This window comes from Carassius auratus, unplaced genomic scaffold (assembly GCF_003368295.1).
Source record: "Carassius auratus strain Wakin unplaced genomic scaffold, ASM336829v1 scaf_tig00023573, whole genome shotgun sequence".
Taxonomy (NCBI): Eukaryota; Metazoa; Chordata; class Actinopteri; order Cypriniformes; family Cyprinidae; genus Carassius; species Carassius auratus.
The window spans coordinates 51,323-70,853 of NW_020525280.1; the positions used below are offsets into that span (position 1 = coordinate 51,323).

Here is a 19,531-nt window from a genome sequence, read left to right on the forward strand (position 1 = left end):
TATTTTAGATAATAGTATCTTCTGTGCTATAATTGGATTCATACTGACACCTAGTGGACAATTACTGTCACTGAGGGTACATTTCATTTAAAATATGATTACAAATATTATTCTAATTTCATAACAGATGAGTAGTTTGTGTGAAGCTGCCGTTAGAATAGATTTTAAATTATATTTAAGCAAAACTATCCGATATTTCAGAAATATGCATAACTGATCACATTCATAAACTCCGCTTGACTCTTATATCTCAGTCTGTTTATCTGATCGAATGACTTTAAGAGATGAACTTTGACCTTCACTTTACTGATATTCTACGTGGCATCAGATGAACAACTAAACGATGATCTTATTATCGAAGATCGTCTCTTATCTTAATGTATTACACATTCAGTATTACTACAGAATATAATAAAGATGGGGAAATCGGCCTTTAATTGTTGTAAAAGTTTTAATTATTTATTAAAAGGCTGCAAACTCTAAAATAAAAAAAACTGAACTTCGCAAGCAAAATCTAGCTCCATTTTTAATATCATTTTATAATATAAACATAATATTTATGTTATAAAATTATAATATACAATACATTAATCAACTATATACACACAAATATTTTTTTTTACATTACAATAGGTTAAATATACCACATACTATACTAAATTTCCTATATATATATATATATATATATATATATATATATATATATATATATATATATCAATGAGAATAATCATTGTTGAAGAGTCACTTATATAATATGAGACTCAGTTATGACCCCCAGGGAGGAGTGGATTGCCGTCAGGGCGTGGCCAGTGCCTCAGTAAACCAATAGCAAGCAGCGGGGGCGTGGCCTCCCGTCCCTGACTCCGCCCCGATCATTGTGAACGCGAGCGTGATTGAAAGCGGAGCTCCGCAGGTGAAGCGCTCTCTCTGTGTTTGGAGCTCAAAGTGGATCAGATCTGCTCTGTCTCTGGTCCAGGATCATCTGAGAGCCACTCTGTGTCAGGTGAAGTCTGCTTCCTCTCTCTTAAGAGTCTGTGTCCTAGTGTATACGAACATACAGACGGGCTTGATAATGCATGCATATGTGATCACATGATATCAACATCGAAAACCTTCAGAGTTGAACTTTTGGTGTCCAACCACGGGAAATATTTACTTACAGTTTCCTAGAATCGTCAAATATAATAAACTATTTTTTTTTTAACAGAGAAATATGATGTTGGCACATGCATTTGCAAAAAAAATTGACAAGTGGGCAACCACTAATTAATTTTTTTTAATGTTTTCAGTATTTTTAACTATCTTTTTTACTTCAGGTCTTTTTTAAATGTTCACGTGGTGTTATAGATGAAATTTAGTAGTATGGTATTTCTGTAGTTTTAAATTATTATGGTTTTACAACAGCTGTGTGTGTAATAAGTTATGAAAGAATAGTTAAAAATGTAATTTTTGATGCAATATATCACATCAAATTGCAGTATTGCGTGTCGTACTTGTTTAAACTCTAAGCACATGTTGAATGTCTGATGTTGAAGCGGCTAGAGATGTTGATCGCTGTTTTTCCTCTCTTTTCTCCCTGGAATATGTGCTGATGGTGTGCGGATATGGATGTGCATCGCTGGGTGAGTCACTTTCCAAAAGAAACACGAGGATATCTTTGACATCTGGGGGTTTTCCAGACAAATCTATTTGGTGTAGCCTATTTACAGCACAGGAAACCCCCAAATCTGCCAAATCATTCTGCAGGAACTCTTTCAGATTCACTTTGGCATGCAATGGTTTAAAGAGCCCAAGCTGAGGCTGAAGATCAAATCAGAAAGAAAGCAATGAGCCGATGACATTAAGATATCTTGGTTCCTCGGTGCTTTAGGAGTCAAAAGTCAGGTCTGGAAATTAAATCCTCATTGGTTTTCTCCAAAGAGAAGCTGATTTCAAACAGTAACTTTTTAAGAAAGAGCTGCTTTGATCTTTTGATACTTTGTGTAAATGTGCTTCAAGAGATTGTAGCTTCCAGTTTTTGGTCTGGTTTTCCTACGCTTTCGTGTGTATAAGGTGCTGAGAGTGTGTTTCGTGTGTTTGAGTCATTGCTGTGTGACTGCAAACTCTTCAGAAAGAGGAAGAGATTTTCACTACGTTTCATTTCCTCTCGCCGGTTTTGCTGACGTGCGACAGGATTTTGGGCTTCTTCGAGACGTTATTAAAGGAGAAATGCATGCGAGACTTCTCAGTAATCTGTGAGGAGCTTGATGAAGCACTGTTGCTTCACTTTCTGATTGATCAGCAGTCACTGGGGCAGATAAACGGGAAGAATTTAACCGTTCATGTTTATACAGTAGATGAGGAGCTGCTTCACATCAGTATACAGTCAATACAGACTTTCAAGTATTACTTGTTTTTTAATTTTTATGTAAACACGGTAATTCTTAAGGACACGGGTTGCAATTTTACACTAAAATACTGTTAAATGTACAGTATCTGATAATGAGTCATCTTATAATTTACAGTGAAAACCATCTTCGCATTTGATTGTTGTTCGTTAAAATAACTATGTTTTGTTCACAATTAAACTCTAGGTCCATGAAACTTATTGTCCCTTAAATTTAGTGTTTTATTAATTTATTCGGATTCAGTTTTTTATGATTTATAAAAAAAAAAATATATAAAAATGTATCATAAATAATAGTGTCTAATAAAACTCATTAATAATACTATAGGAACTTATTGCATTTTTAATAAAATGAAAATCAAAAATTTAATTTACATCAACAAAAACACTGCATTTTATTGATTAAGCAAATAAATGTTATCAAATAAAATGATCTTATCATCAAATGATGCACAGCATGGCTTTTTAAATTAAAACATGAATTAAAAATATCTTTGTTGATTTTTTTTTCTTATTATTATTACTTTAAAAATAACTTTTTCATATTTAATGCATGTTATTTGTTTGTTTGTTTGAGCTGGCAGTGAGATCCTGACATTGTCTTTTTAAAACCACAAACAAAATGTTGGTGTAAACAGAAACGAAGCACTGTCTGGGACGCTTCTTCAGGGCACGAGGGTCGTCTGTGATGCTGCTGGCCGTCAGCTCTCGGGGTCAGAGGTCACGTGGGCGTGGCTCAGTTTATCAGCTGATAAGAAGCCGCTCAAAGGTCTGAGCTCCTTTAGACTTTGCTCGTGCTCGTGTTGCACTTTTCAGTCCGAGTTCTTGAGACCTGGTCCACGTGAGTGTAGCTCCTGATAACAGCACAGACCTTGTGTTCGGTCAAAGGTCTGATAAGACGCTGCTTTTGTCCATATAAAGACAAGACAAGAGCCTATTATAGTGGATCCGTCTGAGAAACACTCCTGAGAAACATGAACATGCAGGAATCAACAGGGTTATAATTATGACATTCACACTTTTATAGTAGCTATCTTGACTGTTTACTTTTAAGAGTACACTACAACAAAAATACAAAAATCACTCAGAAATAATGAATAGGCTTTGATTGCATTATGCAAATGTATAGTTGTGTGAGAATGACCTTGAGATGTTCTTGACATCTTTTGTGAGATTCTCTTCATTAGCACCAGATAAAGCCTGATGTAAATACACTGTGTAATGATCTGAGGTCTGTGCGTTTAATGCTGATTGTTAAATGTGATGCTTCCTGAGCCTTTATAACTAACTGGAAGCAGAAGTTAATTAAGGATTTTGACATAGTCAGTAAGTGTCTGACTTCTGTGTGTTATCTTTTGCTTATGCAGCATCTAAAAGTGTTTGTGAAGCAGTATGAAGAAGTGCAGCGCGGTCATGTGCGGTCATTGTGCGTCTGAAACCGGTTTAGGATTGCTCAGACTCATACACTGGACTTTGTGTGTCATTCTGAGCTTGAGAAACGTCTCTGATTCCAGTTTAAGCTGCTCATGGTTCACAGCCGTTCAACTACAAGCGACTAACTTACTGACTGATTATATCCTTTATTTCAATTTAATATAAGCCGTTTTCTGGCACTTTTCAGGGACGTCAGCAAAAGAGATTGATTTTACTGAATTGCTTAACTGGCAAGAATGTTTCATTAGAATGAATGGACCGGTGATTGTGTATGTCATATTGCTTTAATATTAATGCAGGATGAACAAATCATTACGTTTGCATTTGAATTATATGCATTGCTGAATTATTCACAATGAACGTGAATTAGATTTATGCATTAAGCAGACACTTTTATCCAAAGTGACTTACAAAAGATGAATAAAAACTATTTTCCAACACAATTTAAAATATTTAAAATTGAAAATGTATTTAAAAAAGAAATTATATTGCATTTGGAAACTTAAGCTTATTTTATGGCATTAAGATCTTTGTTTAATTGTTATGAAATAATAGACCGACCACGACTTCAAAACACACGCTTTGTGTGTGTGAGAGGTGTATAAATACAGTTATAATCTCAAAACGTCATGATTAACAAACAGAACCTACAGCATTGAGACACATATATATAAGACAAGAGAGTACAAAAAAACATGTTGTTTTTCATCACAGACGCTGTAGAGTCAAAAGTTTGGAAAATAGCTTCATTTGCTTTGATATTTTAATTTGCTCTTTGGCTGTTTGTTAATTTACATTGAGCTTCTATTTATTTAAAATATAATATATTTTAATCATTGTAAAATTGAAAGAACTGAAGATAATTTAAAGATAAACAAGACATCCAAGAAAAAAAAATGACATTGAGTTTACGAAAAAAAAAAAATATACATTTGCATAAAAGACATTTTAAATAAATTAAATGCAGTTAAATTTCAGTTAAATCAAGATCACCTAGATTTTTGTCATCAATATTTTTAATAGAGTTGAGAAACAAACAATTCTGCCATAAACACGTGATTTAGTCTTTTGCTTTTGTGTTAATTTTGTCTATAATGGAATTCACCTACAGTAAATTTAAGTAAATAAAACTAGATAAATAAATTAAATGAGTAAATTCAAATGAGAACAAACTATAAAGTTTCGTTTTGTTTAGGTAATAAATAATTATATATTTTTTGAGTACATTTAAGAGAACCAAGAAAAATTATAATAATTCGACATTAAAACATGGTTAAGAATACTTTTATATAATAATTTTAGCATTTTTAATTGTTAAATAATAATATCCTTTTGCTGTTGAGAATATAAAATTTACCAATTAATATAATACGGTTCACCAGATTTTGTTTTCTTTTATATCTTCATCTTAATAGATATGTAACATTATTGCGTGCGTCACAGCTGTTCGTATGATCTCGTGCTTTCAGCTGTTGCGTACAGTGCGTGCTGACGGTGACGTGACTTTGAATGCGCCGCTCGCTGCGCGCGCGCTCCCGCCAGTGCCGTCGGTGTGGTGTCGCTAAGAGAGGAGCGCAGAGTCCGGTAACGTTAACGAGTTTGTGTTGTTTTCTAGCGTTTGAGTGACATGCTTACCTACAGAAGCACCGAACGTTGTGGATTAAACACATCTGTTTGTGATGTTTACGTTATGTTTAAAAGGCGTAGCAGCGAAACATCTGCGTGTGCGATATAAAATAACGCTACATTCAGTATATTAGCGTCACGGATATTTAAGATTAACGTTACAGGTGTTTTATGAGTACAGTTATCCACAAAACATGATTTCTGCGCTGTCAAACGCAAAACGCTGGACATTTAACCAAAAACTGGGTTAGAGAAATGCAGAAAGCTTGAGATTTTGATGTACAGTAACTTCTATATTGTATTATTATTATTACTGACGCACGGTTATTATTTTTGGCGCGTTTTGTGTTTTTAAATACTCGGAACGCTTGACAGGTTTGAAATGAAGCAGACTGACAGTTAATTCCGATTAATGTTTCATGTCAGTGAAAAACTATGCTGTTCAGAATACCATTGATTTTATTAAAGTACAGTACCAGTCAAATGTTTGGACACACGAATGTACTGTAATATACACAAATAATATCGGCTGATATATCGATATCGGCTATTACATATTTGTTTACTTTTACATATTTGTAGCTCATTATCCTAATTGGAATCAGTTGTTTGTTGCTTGATTGCATCATGCTTGCAGTAAAATCATAGACGGCTCTGTTGATTCCGGTTTTAGATCATGTTTCTTACATTCCAGGAGTCACTTGTAGAATCAGCTGATTGTAAATCAATATTATGTATTGATCAAGAGATAGAAGACTGTTTGTGAATGTAAACCAAGTTTGTTCAGAGATTTGTCACGTAACTTGATTTGCAGCGTGTTTATTGCAGGTTAAAGTAAGTTTCCAATGATACTTTATGATTTGATGATCACCGGCACAAATCTTTAACCACTGGGCCACAGAAACCTCACACAAGTCTGTTTCTGTAGACTGTTAATAAGTTTAGACTTCGCACTGTTCACTCGCATAAAGATGTTGGGAATATTTAAGATTTTATATTGTTCATCAAGTTCACGGCTCACAGAAGCTGCATTTATTTTTAGAAAATGCTGTAAAAATTGTGAAATATTATTCTAATGTAAAGCATCTGTTTTCTGTGTGAATCTGTGTTAAAGAGTAATTTATTTCTGTGATGCACAGCTGTATTTTCAGCATCATTCCTCCAGTCTTCAGTGTCACATGATCTTCAGAAATCAGAATAATGATTCAAGAAACATTTCTGATTATTATCAATGTTGAAAACATGAAAAAATAGTAATGATGCTGAAAATACAGCTGCACATCACAGAAATAAATTACACTTTAACACAGATTCACTCAGAAAACAGATGTTTTAAAATGTAATAATATTTCACAATTTGACAGTATTTTTGATCAAATAAACGCATGCATGGCGAGTATTTATCGTGTTATTCTTCTGTGAAATGTAATAATAAAGGGTTTAACACACGCTACACTGACGTCAGGTCAGGACGGGTCGTGTGTCTCCAGCATCTTCTGTTTGGATGGGTTTTGCACAGATTTTTAAAGATGTTGTGGTATAAAGACTTTTATTTCATAAATGTGCGTGTTTTTTTACGGCTCAGTGTGGAGATATTGGATGTACTTTAATTTCCTGAAGGGAAATTCCCAAAATATTCCAGAAAGTGAGTGAACTGTAAGTTTCCCTTCTGACTTAATGAAAAGAGATGGTTTATGCTCCAGCCACGAAAGTTGCGGAAATTGCATGTCACTGTCGCGGCTAGTTAGGACAAAAACTGATTACCACGAAGAAGATATACCTTTTATCACGGTGTTGCATCACGTGTAGTTAGGACACATGTTAGGCTACGTTTACACAGTGCTTTTTAGTTTTAAAATGCATAACTTTGGCTACGGTTTTGTCTGTCGTTTACACTTCTCCAGGTTTTTGACCCTTGAAAATGGAGACGTTTGTAAACGCTGGAGACCCTGTTTTAGTTTGATGGGATGAGAGCTGTCACCTACTGTTTACTGTTTTTAGTTTGTGGAAAGAAAATTGGTATTGGCAGGTCACACTTACAAAAAAAATCTGAATCAGCCAAGAAAATTGCAATAGGTGCATCTCTATTAAGAAGGCATTTGATTACAGCGATGTGGATGTTTGCACGAGTTCTAAGTAAAGTCCAGTCATGTTTATTATGCAATATATAGCCTTAAATCAAGCAGCTTTACTGAATTAAGCATGGAAAAGCAGAGTTAGTGTTCTCTTTCTGATCTAAAGCGTCTCTCCGGTGTGGAGTGTGTTTGAGTGTTGCTGTCTCTAGTTGACGCCGGTCACAGATAAACACAAGCTGACACGCTGTGTACAGGAACACACTCTGATCCTGGAGTTCTTGTGCTTTCAGAAACACAGCGTAAACATCCCGCTAAATATAAACTCCTGTCATGTTTCTGTGCTCTGATTCCCACATTAACACACACTGCTCACTCCAGTCCAGTGCTGTTGTGAAACGTCTGAAGATAGATATATGGGTGCGTGTCGTTCCAGTGTAACTGACCATGACGACAGATCCAGACTCAGAATCAGAGCACAGCAGACGGACGATCATCAGCACACGACGGCCCGGTGAGAGCCTCACAGACATCCAGTCTTTAGTGTAGTGTCCGATCAGAAGCCTATAGTCTGCTTCTCTTTACAGCTTAGTCACTAGTTACTAATGTCATGCGTTACAATGTTGCGCTACTCACTAAAAAAAGTTATGCATTACGTTACTTAGTTACTTTTTTGGGAAAGTAATGTGTTATGTTACTTTTTAAATCTGGACAGGGCTTAAATGTTTGTTTTTAATGTTAAATTGTATGTAAAAGCACTTTCACAACAAAAGTGAAACGCACACGTCTGAGTCTGAAGGAAATGTGAGTTCAGATCTGTACAGTAGAGGGCGCAGCTGTCAGTCAACACATGAGAAACAAAAGATGAGATTAAAAAGTAATGCATTAGTTTACTAGTTAAAGTAAGCTTCTAATGCGTTACCCCCAACACTGCTAGTGATTTTAATGAACCAATGTCATTTCTTTAATCCCAAGAATCAGTCCATGCTGCTTTCAGCTGATGCATGAACAAAACTGAATCAGACAGTCTCATCCTAAAATCTTTGTTACTTTAAAAATGAAACAAAGTCTCAGCTTTCAGATTCTGTCAGTTTTATTATGTGGCTCTTTAATAACAGATGGCTGTTTAAAGTTTAAAGCCAGATTATTGCTCTAAAGTGAAAGATGTTCATTAACATTGAAATAAATCTATTTTTAATGAGACTGACCTTTCTGATAGTTCATTTAGATCAGATTTTTTATATTTAAAACCATACAATTATATTTTTTAAACGTATTTTGTTTCAACAAGTTGCCATTTTAAATTTGTATTTTGTTTAACCTGATGTACTAAAGTGGAAATAAAATTTATAAAAAACTTTTAAGGACTTATTTATTACAGTTGTTATCACAAGTAAACCTGTGGATTCTTTTATAGAATTTTGAATCTTTTTGTCGGAGTCATGTTTTATAATATAAAAAGAATGTTTAACTTGCATCTGCCGTTATTGTAAATACAATCAACCAATTTACAAACTAATTCAGACTATTAATAAAACTGTAATAGCATCTCAGTGATGCTAAAATAATATAATAATAAGACTGGTTGAGATATTTGGATGAACTGGTTTGCTGTGTTTGGGTCCGCAGGGTCACGCAGAGGTCAGATCGGCGGATCAGCAGCAGCACGAGGACGACTACGTTTCCCAGAAGTCTTTGAGCAGCAGAGGCAGAGAGACTGAAGGTCATGGAGTGTAAGGTCAGACTGCTGGACGGCTCAGACTACACCTGCACCGTGGAGGTGGGTGATGAGGATGAAGGACAGTTACAGATCAGCATAGTGTCCAGAAATGTGTGAATTTTATTAACTTTTTTATTTTTCTCAGCTAAACATTTTGAATTAAATTTCATGTTTAAGCTTGTTTATATGGTTTCACAATTTGACCAAAAAATATTGTTTGGTTTATTCATCAATATGACTATAAGATAATACTTAATTATTAAGTAATTTAAAAAATGTTATTATTATTATCACTCAGTCAAAATGTGGTTGGAATCAAATTTTGTGAGAGAAAAAAAAAAAAATATATATATATATATATATATATATATATATATATATTATTATTATTATTATTATTATTATTATTATTATTATTATTTTTTTTTTTTTTTTTTTTTTTTTTTTCAGAAATCACATTGTAGTTAAAAACCTGTAATTTTTCTGATTAAGTTTAGTATTGTGATTTTAGGAAAGTGCTTTATGTTTGCTGTGTGTTCCTAGTTTACATTGGCCAGAAAAGTCATTATGTAATTATATTCCAATTTGATTATAAAATATTATTGGTATTTTGGTAAAAAATGTAAAAAAAAAAGTTACAAAATAATAGAAAATATTATATTATAATACAGTTGTACAGTAAAATAAAACTTAGTAATAATAATTAAAAAAAATTTTTTTAAATGACAGTTCTAATATTTAGTGAAATTTTGGTAATTGCACCAAAACAAATTCCAATTTAGTTCAGTGAATCAGTGCAGTTGTTCAGATGTGTTCAGGGCATTGAAGCAGCACGAATCTGATGCAGCGTAGAATTACACAAATCTAGTCACTTGTCTTTCCTCTAAAGTGATGGTAATGTCATAATGTAAGTTTGTAAGCATGGTTTATCTGTGAGAGTGAGTGGAGGCTTGATTCTCAGAGGAACAGAAACAGATGTGTGTATCTGTGTGAATAAACAGAATCTGACCGGTCTGCTTCTGAGGGTCTAAACGAGTCACGAGTGTTCAGAGACCAGTCCACCCTCGTTCCTGTGGGTTTACTCCTAATTTACCAAATAAAACAGGAAGGGCATTACAATGACAAATTACAACTTGGGGAAAAACACAGATTTTTTTAAAGACTTTTAAAAATGTATTACTATTATTTATATTAAATTTTTATTGTAACACCTTTATTTAAATTATTTTATAATTTTTTACAAAATACAATGAAAAACAGTACTCTTTGAATAAGAAGTTTAAATGGATTTTAAAAACTACACTTTTTTGCCCAATCTATCGTTTCATATCGAGACTATTGTGATATTGATAATATATTTGCATCCCTACAGAGTACTGATTATTGGCTGTACTGTCCCTTTAAGACTCTGTGTGTGTTTGTGTTCTACAGAAAAGAGCGAAAGGTCAGGTTCTGTTCGATAAGGTTTGTGATCACCTGAATCTCCTGGAGAAGGACTATTTCGGCATCACATACCGGGACGATGAAAACCAGAAGGTGTTTGTGTTTGTCTTCTTCCTCTGATCTGATTTCATGTCTCTCAGCCTGTTTTTCAATGAAGAACCTCCTGCTTTTCCCACAGAGCTGGCTGGACGTTTCTAAAGAGATGAAGAAGCAGATCAGCAGTACGTCTCTCCCTCACACACTCCTGCTTTGTCTCCATCCAAACCTCTTCAGGTTCTTACAGGAAGGTCTTGTGTTTTTCAGCTGATCCCTGGAACTGTGCCTTCAGCGTGAAGTTTTATCCTCCCGATCCATCGCAGCTCTCCGAGGACATCACCAGGTTTATTTTATTAATTAAAATAATATTAATAACAACGAAGCCAAAGATAAATTTCTCATTTGCATTGAATTCAACTTGATGTACCAAAATAACCAAAACTAAAATGGAAATAATACAAATAATGAATAAAATAAACAATAATTGTATTAATATTTTATTTATAATTTTTTCTTTTTTGTTATTTTATTTTATGTTATTTTGAATATTTTAAATATTTATATTCATTAATTCATAAAAAAACTACATGGCATAAAAAAACTCATTAGTATAAATGTAACAAAAAAAAGATGAAAAGAAAAATGAATTCAACTTCTAATATTTCAGTGATTCTAAAATAACACTTGTGTTAGATGCTTTTTAGTATCTTAACACTTTTTTGTATTAGATGGAGTTTTAGTAAAGTTTTTAGTAGTGTAATAGAGGTCTATTAATCACTTCTCTCTCTCTCTCTGTCTCTCTCTCTCTCTGTCTCTCTTCCCCCCCCCCCCACCTCCGTCTCTCTCTCTCTCTCTCTCTCTCTCTCTCTCTCTCTCTCAGGTATTTCCTGTGTCTGCAGCTGAGAGATGACGTGGTTTCTGGCCGTTTGCCGTGTTCTTTCTCCACACACGCAGTGTTGGGCTCCTACACGGCTCAGTCGGAGCTGGGAGACTGTGACTCTGAGCTGCAGGGCTCCAGTTACATCACTGACATGTGTCTGGCCCCGAATCAGACCAAAGAGCTGGAGGAGAAAGTGCTGGAGCTCCACCGCGGACACAAGTGAGTTTTACATCATGAGAGACACTCCTGTCACACCCTGGTATTTGTGTGTCATCGAGATACTATTAAAAATATATTTCATCTGTCTTTTTAATATTTTCCATTTTAGTTAAAGTTGTAATTATTTTTGCTGTTCAATGTATTCCTCTCTTATTAAAATGTACCATTATTCTTCTGTAGTATTATTTTGGACAACTTCAGTGATTTTGTATGATTTACTTGCAAACTGAAGAAAAGTTTGTGTTCTTTAAGACACTTTGCGACTTTGATTCATGCACAAAAAAAGTGTGAAATCCTGAAAAAATCTGATTTCTTGATGATTTGATATTTAAGAATAGAGATTTTATAATTTCTAATTGTAGAGAAAAAGTAGAACCGAATGACTGAGAAGTCAATAAGTGCTCCTCTGCTGCCATCTACTGGTTATAATGGGGATTTTATATTTTAAAAAAAATAATTTGTATGACACAAAGTATATTTTGGTCATCCCATTCAAATATAATATTCAGATTTGATCATTTTAGAGTTTTTAAGTTCTGAATGTTTAAGGATGAGAATGAATGAATTCCTTCATATTCATATCAAGTGTTTAAAAGTTCACCTGCAAACACGGGGAATCTGTAGGTGTGTGTTCACCAGTTCATTTATCAGTAATCTGTGTGTGTGTGTGTGTGTGTGTTTACAGAGGAATGACTCCTGCTGAAGCTGACATGATGTTCCTGGAAAACGCAAAGAAACTCTCCATGTACGGAGTCGACCTGCATCATGCCAAGGTGTGTGTGTGTGTGCGCGTGTGTGTGCTGTTTTAACACTTCTCTCACCAAACTGCTGCAGTGCTGCTCGTCCTGACATTACAACAGTTAAAAATCACAATCAATTAAGACAATTGTTGTCTTATACAAGTTTTCTGAAATGTCTAAATAGGCAAATTAGGCATGATCTAATGTGCACACATTTACGCAAATAGACAAAAAGTGAAGTCAACTCATTTTCAATAGAATCAAGTTTAATAGTGAAGTTTGTTGTGGAAAACTACATTACCCATGATGCTGTACAGGAAATTCCACCAATCAGGGAGTTGCAGCAAACAACCTGCCCAAAAGCGATCTTTAGCTCCGCCCACTCCCATGAAGCGCAAAATACTTTATTTTCTTGCTTCAAATGAAAGTTTGTAGTGCTTGATTCTCTTCGTAGCTGGTTGCTTTAAAAAATCCCTGTTAGAACAATGAATGGCAAAAATACTTCAGAAACCAGCGCTGCTGAAAAAGTGGGCTGATGAACTCCGCTCAAGTGAAGTGCATTAGCCCCGCCCACTTTTTCAGCGACAGCTCATCCAATCAGATTTCTGATTATGATTTATCATTGTATAATGTTTATTTAAACACTTGTGTTACACCGATAATGACACTGATCCTGAAGTGAAGTGTTACATAAAAGCATCATCAAAAATTATTTCAGATTTTTAATAAACACAACCATTTTAAAGGCACAGGGAGCAATTTCTCAGAAACACTGTTGAAAGCAGATTGAACCGAGCAGGTTTGAAGGGTTTTTTTTTTTTTTTTTTTTTTTTACATTGAATTTTTCCCAACATTTCTAGCTCTCACTGCCCAACGTGTTATTTTCATAGTGTCTCACTTTTATACGCTTGGTGTTTCTAGTACACATCTCCTGAATGAGTCTAGAGTCACTCGATCAAAGCAGATGTGACCCTGGAGAACAAAACCAGTCTCAAGTCTCTGGGTTATATTTGTAGCAATAGCCAAAAATAAACATTGGATGGGTCAAAATTATAAAAATAAAAAAATGTATGCCAAAAAATCATTAGGATATTAAGTAAAGATCATGTTCCATGAAGATATTTAGTAACTTTCCTACCGTAAATATATAAAAATGTAATGTTTGATTAGTAATATTCATTGCTAAGAACTTCATCTGAACAACTTTAAAGATGATTTTCTCAATATTTAGATTTTTTTGCTCCCTCATATTCCAGATTTTCTAATAGTTGTATCTCAGACAAATACTGTCCTCCGAACAAACCACACATCACTGGAGAGATCAGCTGGCTGCCAACGAAACATTTTAAATTTAGTTAAACTTTTTACTAAAACAATTAAAATTTAATTAGAAATTTAATAGGAAAAAATATCATACATACAGTACTATACATGAAAAAAAAAATACAAAACAGTTTTTATTAATATTTTAAGTTTTATATTACATTTTCATTTTAATGTTGAAATTTTAGTTGTGTTTTTGTCCTTTTTTTAAATACATTTTTATTTAAATAAAATAACATAAAATAAATTTACTTTAATTTACCAAGACAACATTTCTTAAAAAGTAAAATATGAAACTTAAAAGTAAAATATAATAGAATCTAATAAAAAAAATGTTTTTTTACAAAAACTCTTATTATATCAATGATATAAAAATAACTTTTGGGTATAAAAAAAACTGTGTGTGTGTGTGTGTGTGTATATATATGTGTATATGTGTGTGTGCATATAATATAACATGTTATATGTGTATATATATATATATATATATATATATATATATATATATATATATATATATATAGAATTTTTAGTATTTTGTGGATGTAGTTGAAGTGTTGTAATAACCCTGCTGTGATCTCTTGTGCTGCTGATGTGAGTGTGAAGCGGTTCCTGTGTTTCTGTCAGGATTCAGAGGGTGTGGAGATCATGCTGGGAGTTTGTTCCAGCGGCCTCCTCGTCTACAGAGATAAACTGCGCATCAATCGCTTCGCCTGGCCCAAAATAATCAAGATCTCCTACAAGAGGAACAACTTCTACATCAGAGTGCGTCCAGGAGAGGTGAGATGGACTGCTGCTTGTCTGATGGAGTGTGAACGAGTCTCAGACGCTTGTCTTTCTGTCTCCTCTCAGCTGGAACAGTTCGAGAGCACCATCGGATTCAAGCTCTTCAGTCACAAAGCAGCAAAGAGACTCTGGAAAGTGTGTGTGGAGCATCACACCTTCTTCAGGTCAGCTGTGCGCGTTAACATTCAGCATTTTTATTTCTTAGATCTAATCGTTTTTGTCATTTTTATCCATTTTTATTTTTTACTATTTGTTTCTTTCAGTTTGTCGTTTTACTGCTTCGGTTTAATTTGAACATTTATATTATTGAGATATTAATATAGTGTTTATTTATATTTTGAGTTGGTTTTGATTTTTTTTTCTATTGATTTTTATTTTATTAATCTGAAATTGTGTTTTTGTAATTTTGTTAGGTTTTTTAAAAATATGTACATTTTAGTTTTTATTCATTTTTATTTCAGTTTGTCATTGTAGTAATTCACACTAAAAAAAGTTTTATTTATAATAGTTTTATTAATAATATTCATAGGTTTATAATTAAAATTAGTTTTTATTATGTTTTTATATTTTCTGCTTTATTTTTTAGAAATACATATTTTTAAAAAAATATGTATTTTATAGTTATTTTTATTTTAAAATATATACAAATATTTTTTTTGTTATTTTAGTTTGTGAAGTTAAATTAAAATGAAAATGAAAAATGTTGCTTTGGCAACTAGATAAAATAAAATATTATTTCTTATTTTATTTTGTTTCAGATAGCAGTTTTTATGTTCTTAAAATACTTGAGTTTCTTCAGTGCTTTATAATTAACTAAAAATAAAATCTTTCTCCTCTTTGTTTTTTTTTTGTGTTTTTTTTTTTACCAAATAACTGGTATAAACAAATGTTTTGTCATAATATTTCATCTTTTGTGGTTGAAAATGTGTAAGGTTTCCATTAAAAGCATCAGAGGATGTTTAGATGTAGATGATCACTAACTAGCGTTCTGATTCTTGCGTCCTGATAGGCTGGTTTCTCCTGAAGCTCCGCCCAAGCGCTTCCTGATGTTGGGCTCAAAGTTCCGCTACAGCGGCCGAACACAAGCAGAGACGCGCCGCGCTAGCTCTCAGATCGCTCGGGCCGCTCCACAGTTCCAGCGACGACACACGGTCACCGCTAGCATGGACAGCAGTGCGTAACACTAGCTCACACTGACCTGCCGGACACGGCTGTGCTTAAAATGCATTACAAGTCTGTGTGTCCTAAATGCATCCTTCTTCAGAAATTACAATTAATGTACACCTAAAAAAAAAAAAATATATATATATATATATATATATATATATATATATATATATATATATATATATATATATATATATATATATATATATATCTCATGTGTATTATTATATATGTAATATTTATTTAGAAATTATTTATATTATTGATATAATTCATTAACTTTAGTGACATAATTAAAGCAAATTAAAGCAAAGCCGTTAATATTGTTCATGTATAATAATATGAATGCAGATATTTATTTTATATATATATATATATATGGTTTGTTCTGGTGTATAAGGTACAAAGGAGTTTTGCATATATAAATACTGATTTGTTCCTCTCTTTTGATGTAGGATCAAATGTATCTTTTCTGAATGATTGTAACAATGTATCTGTGTGATCAGTGACGGTCACCCATGACAACGGGAAGAACGCCACACCTGCTGTTGCTTTAGATGACCTCATCGCCTTGGAAACGCCAGAGAAGAAGGAAGAGGAGATGAACTCAGTGGAGGAGGAGAATAAAACCAGCGCTGACGAATCAGAACAGGCCCCGCCCCACTCCATCACCAAGGTAACGTCAAATGAGTGACACTTCAGTAAAAGTCAAATGACTTTTTGTTGCATAATCACTAATGTCTGGATTTTAAATGATGACAGTTTATCTCATAGCAAAATGTTCAGATAAAGCTTTGAAAGTTTCATAAAAATGTAAACCTCAGATTCCAGGGTTAAGTCTTAATAATAATTGATTAATAAATGGATTTATGTATTTTATCTGCTCCATAAATAGTCCTAGATAACTTCTCCGAATAGTTTAAATGTGTAGAATTAAACAGAGGCTTGTTTTTTCATCAACCGGTCACAATTTACAGCAGGGCATGCAATTTGAAAATGTAGTACCATTTCTCTGAAATTTCTATAATTATTATTTTTTTTATAATAAAAAAAGGATGTCTAATCAATTCTAACCAGCTTTCTTGCTCCTCTCTTGACCACACACGTTTTTGTTTCAAACTTTATTTTTTACGCATGCATGTTTTCTCCCGCACAAGCGAATGTGTAGAAAAGCATCAGATCGATGTTGATCAAACTGTTGTTTTCTCTTCTCTTGACCACACATCATTTTCTGTCAAACATGCACTTTTATTTCATGCACGCATGTTTTCCCTCCACCGTCATCAGTCGTGTCCGTACTCATCGGATCTGTTGGGATCTGAGCTCTCTCTCCCGTCTTCTCCCGTCTCGTCCACTAAAGTGCGCAGGAGACGCAGAGACATCAGCCGCAAGCGCGCTTCCTCCGTCAGTCCGGCCAAAAGCACAGCGGGCCGCCGGCGGCGTCAGGCCCAAGCGGATCGTAAAGCGTCTCGCACGCAGACACTGGACCAGAGGAGCCGAGGAGGAACGCTCTTCTCCTTCTCTCTGCCCTCGCACCTCGCTGCTGGACCTCGACGGTTACCTGAGCTTCCCTGACCGAGGCCCATCACATCTCCCTCGCTCATCCCCTGCTTCCTCTTCATCTTCTTCTTCCTGCTCTCCACCTCGGTCTCCGTGCCGTACGCGCTCACGCTCTCCTTCCCGCTGGCGCTGTGTCTCTGCTATCTGGAGCCGCGTCGCTCGGATCGTCTCTGACGCAGGGCTTCCAGGACCGCTCGGACGACGAGGTGTGTGTGTGTGTGTGTGTGTGTGTGTTAGAGAGAGTGTTTCATCTGTTCGTCCTCATTCACCACATACTGTGCGCTTAATGTCATCATTACTGTTTGGAAAAGGCTCTTCCACAGTTCATGTTCTCATGGTCTCTGCTGCGTGACGAAGAGCAGACCTTCCTTTCGTGTCGAGTCACATCCTCATCAAGAATCTCTGGTCTGTAATGATCTGATCAGGTTTTTTTCCTTTATTGCTGCGTTCTTCCGGGATGTTCTTTGCTCGAACAGACAGACAGCGATCAAACAAACTTCACGTGTGATGAGGACACATCAGCGACTGAGGTGTGTAGTTTAGTGACTTTTATTCTCAGTAGCTTGTGTTTTTGTGCTTTTAATGAGTGTATAACTCGTCTCTCGTCCTCTCTTTCAACTTCTTACTCCTTACAGTCTGACTTGAGGACAGCTTTGACATAAGGACACAGGTATCGATCATCTAAGGTGTTCTGAGAAGAAAGAAACCACTTTAAGGTGGTTCGATGGTCTTTTATGGTTTTATTTCGAGCTGGTCAGGCTGAGAAACCAGCAAAGACCAGCAAACCTCCATAGACTGGTTTGAAGCCAATCGTCATCCTCATGTTTGTCTCCACTGCTGATACTGTGATGCTGATGTTTCTCAAATTGAAACGAGCTGGAAAAGATGGTTTTAAAAGGCATTTAACCCAATTAAACCATCTCCTGACTGTTGGATATTGAAGCGTTTGTTTGGTTCCTAAGCCGTTTAGTTTTCTGGAGTGTTTATTTCACACCACCAGCCTCTGACACAATTATCTTCTTAACGAACGCTTCTTCTCTCTTGTGTCTGTAGATGTCAGAGGAGGATAAAGCTGAACCTGAAGGTGTTCCAGTGAAGCCGGATCGTTCGTCTGATGCTGTGGAGGTTAGATATTTCTGTTCACTACATCATAAACCACGTGTTTGTTTACTAAATGCACAGTGAAGATCGTGTCCTCAGATACACGAGCACATGAACGATCTCTAGACCTGCCCTGAGAGCCCTTCTGAGAAAAACTGAAAGGCAACCCTGTCAAAATAAAAGTTCGGTTAAACTCGAAGAAGAAACGGAGACACATTACGCTAATGTAATTGATAGGATTACTAGTAATAATACAGTTATTATTAAAACATGATTTTATAAGGAATATGTTCCAGAAAAAATATTTACCAGAATTTATTGAGCAGAAAAAACACAGTATTTCTGAAAAAATTAAACAGAATTATTATTTTTTATTTTTATTTTATTTTTTGTTGGGGCGGGGGCATATTTAATAGGACCTTAAAATGTAATTTATGTTAAACTTTTAATAAATTGCTGCTCATTGTGTACGTTTCATGGTTTTTATTAATTAGACATAAAAAAAAGATGTTTAATTATTAAAACGACTAGAAAATTAAAATGGTAAAAAAAACGAGTTTTGAAAAACATAAAACTTAATTTGGAAAAAATTAAACAGTCCTACATATGCTTTTGGGGTGTAATATAACCTGAATGTGTTCATGAGATTGACCTGATTTAGTCAGACGTGATGTTGTGAAGCTCGGAGCTCATTTACAGCGCTGTCACAGAATCGTGGGAACTTCTGCTGGAATCTGGAAAACCGTCGAGCAGATCTTTCTGAAGCCCTCCCTGAGCAGCGCTATCTGAGTCTGAAACTCAAAGAGGAGATCCCCGTCTGACTGTGAGACGCTCTTCAGGATCACTTTAATCCGTCTGGGAAACGTCTCCGAGATTAATAAGACAAAATCTCATTTAACACGCATCTCCTGTTGCTGTGAGAGCAATCCTTTCTCAAAGAACATCTTCTGCTGGTTTCTGATCGTCGGAGGTCGTGATGTTTTAGAAACGATCCGTTAGAGGCTGTTTTCCAGAGCGAGCGTCGTTTGAGTTGTA

At 34.9% G+C, this 19,531-nt stretch overlaps 1 pseudogene; it reads left to right on the forward strand.

Moving 5' to 3' along the window:
- The first annotated feature begins 1,592 nt into the window (after positions 1-1,592).
- Positions 1,593-18,072, forward strand: LOC113077933 (band 4.1-like protein 3; annotated as a pseudogene).
- The last annotated feature ends 1,459 nt before the right edge of the window (positions 18,073-19,531 follow it).